Raw genomic sequence first — 2,700 nt, forward strand, 5'->3', positions numbered from 1 at the left:
CCCAACTCCTGGACCTTGAGTCTCAAAAATGGTTGCCTTGTTCTAGACGGCGGCCATCTGTTGCTCACCGGGACAGTATTTTAACCAACTTGGAATGTCAATGCCTTTAAGTGGACACACGCTTTCCACTTTGTTACAGGCCACAGCGCTTCCCATCACCTCATTCATCTGCATCAGTTGCCTGGCCTGTGAAGTCATCAGGCATTTGTCACCCTAGTCTTCTTGTTGGTGCTTCTTCTCTGCCCGCCAGGTGGAAATCAGAGACAGGAATCTCAGATCTGCATTTACAAAAGATGCTTCTGCCACAGCATGGAGAGCAAATTGGAGAGGGCGAGCACTGAGGAGGGTGAGCCTCGTCAGAAGCTGCTGCAAGAGTCCAGGCAGAAAGTAACACAAGCTTCAGTGAGGTCTCGGGCAGGACGTCCACTGGACCTTTGCCGGCTGTGGGCAGCTCCCCACCCCGTGTGGCCACACCCACCACCAGAGCCCAGGGTAAAGGAGAATCTTTTCTTGAAATCTTAATCCCCCTGTTAGGGACTGTCACGCTGCAATGGTTCTCAAACTTCAACGTTTATCCATATTACCTGGATGGCTTCTGAAAACACAGATCATGGGCTCCCCCTACCCCCAAGACTTTCTGATTCAGTAGGTCTGCAGTGGGGACAAGAATTTGTATGTCTATTAAGTTCCAGATGATGGTGAAGCTGCTGGTCTGAAGTGCATGGTCTGAGAACTACTGAGTTTAGAGCAGAGTTTCTTAGTTCTGGCTGCACATTAGAACCACTAGGAGCATTTTATTTTATTTTTTTTAATTCAGATGCCCAGGCCACAGCCCAGACCAATTACAAAAGAATCACTTAAAGAGTGGAACACTAGAATTGGGATTTTTAAAACCTCTCCCAGTTAATTGCAACGTCCAGCTAAGGTTGAAAACTACTAGGCAAGAGGCTTCTGCTGGAGGCCATTACCAGTTCTGAAGTGCGATAGTTACTCCTTTAAATGTGTCTTAGTCTGACCAAGGAGTTTCAGAAATATACTTGGGAAAAGACTGAAGATGCCCCGCCCCTTGCTAAACAGAAAGACATTTATTGAGCTTAAATGTTCTATTTAGGAAGTACTTGCCATCTTCTTTTTCTAGTCAGATCCACGTTGGTGGTGGCATTAATGGTGGCGGTTGTTTTGAAGGTGACTAGGGAGCACGAGCTGAGTTAGGATGGGGTGTATCATGGACTCCCAAAATATTAGAACCTGACTATACAAGTTCATCTAGTCCCACTCCATTTTCCAGATGGGAAAACTGAGGCTCTGATCCTGACTCTAGATCCATTTCCCACCTCAGTTTCTAAAATCGAGTTGAGCTCACTAGTCAAGTCATTTCCAGATTCTTAAGCTAATGTGGAGAAAGTCAAGCCCAGGAAGGAAGCCGGCACAGGTTGCTCGTTGTTCCCTTCACTTTAGCTACATCTGACACTCTGCTCAGCACCGACAGAATGAGCCAGCAGGCATGCTGCTCTGGGCAGGTTGCTTTCCAAGTGCTCAGGTGAGAGGGTTTTTTTTTTGTTTTTATTAACTGCTGGGTCCGTGCAAGAAATCTACAGGCTGTACCAGTGATTTCTTTCCTCGTTTTAAAATAAGGCCATGAGAGTAGAAATACAGAAGGTGGTTTCCTTGAAAGATGCTGCGCTTATTTCATTATTGCTACAATTGCCCTAAGCATAGCAGAAGTATTTTTTTTTTTCCCATCTGGTTGACTTCCCACACTTCTGTCCAACCGGAAGCCTCTCACTCAGGTACACATCCTTCTCATTCATTCATTCATTCATTCATTCAACAGCGGTTTGCTTTCATTTCTCTCCCTGGGTTCTTCATGCTGCGAGCTCTTAAAGTTTTTAAATAAATCTGTTCCTATTGAGGACCAAATTTCCAGGAATTATATTGAGCGAGACTAAGCTGGACGGCCTTGCTGTCACATCCACGCGCTGGCGCTGGTCTCATGCCCCTGTCATTCACCACATTTTGCTCTGACGGACTCTTGGTTGTTTCCAAAATTAAACTCCCCAAGCAAGAATTAAGATGTGATACCACGGTCATCTCTAAAGACACTCAGATGTGAACAGAAAACAATAGAAAACTGAGACGTTTTAGAAGTGAGTGAAAATTATGCGGCAAGGCCACGTCATATCCTGCATTGTTGATGATGCATAGACGCAGGGCTGCTCATCCCGTACCCGGAATGGGGCACTGGACTCCAAGTGCATCATAAAAGGAGAGACACAAATGCACACAAGGCAAAGGTAACTAGGGAAAGGGCCAGAAATCATGTCCCAGAGGCGAGGCAATTTGGAGAGATATGGGGTTCTCCGCCCAGTATCTGGAGCAGTACCAGGCAGCAGAGTGTTTCGACATGTTCTGTGTAAGCACAGTGAGTTCAAGAAGGACTGATAGGCAGATGCTCTCTGGAGAGAAACACTCGTGCACATAGTTCTAAGTCTCCGAACTGTCCCGAGATTGAGTGGATGCCCTTGGGTGTGGTAGTGAGCTCACCATCAGTGGAAGTGTTCAAGCATAGTGTGGAAGATCACTTAACAGTGATGCTGCCGACCAGATTAAAGCACAGAGCAGAGAAGGTGTGGTCCCGAAAATATCTCTCACTTGTGAAATGAGAGCAAGACTGGCTCAAGGACACCAATGGAATCGACG

The sequence above is a fragment of the Rhinolophus sinicus genome, linkage group LG10 (genome assembly GCF_036562045.2).
Source record: "Rhinolophus sinicus isolate RSC01 linkage group LG10, ASM3656204v1, whole genome shotgun sequence".
In the NCBI taxonomy this organism is placed as follows: Eukaryota; Metazoa; Chordata; class Mammalia; order Chiroptera; family Rhinolophidae; genus Rhinolophus; species Rhinolophus sinicus.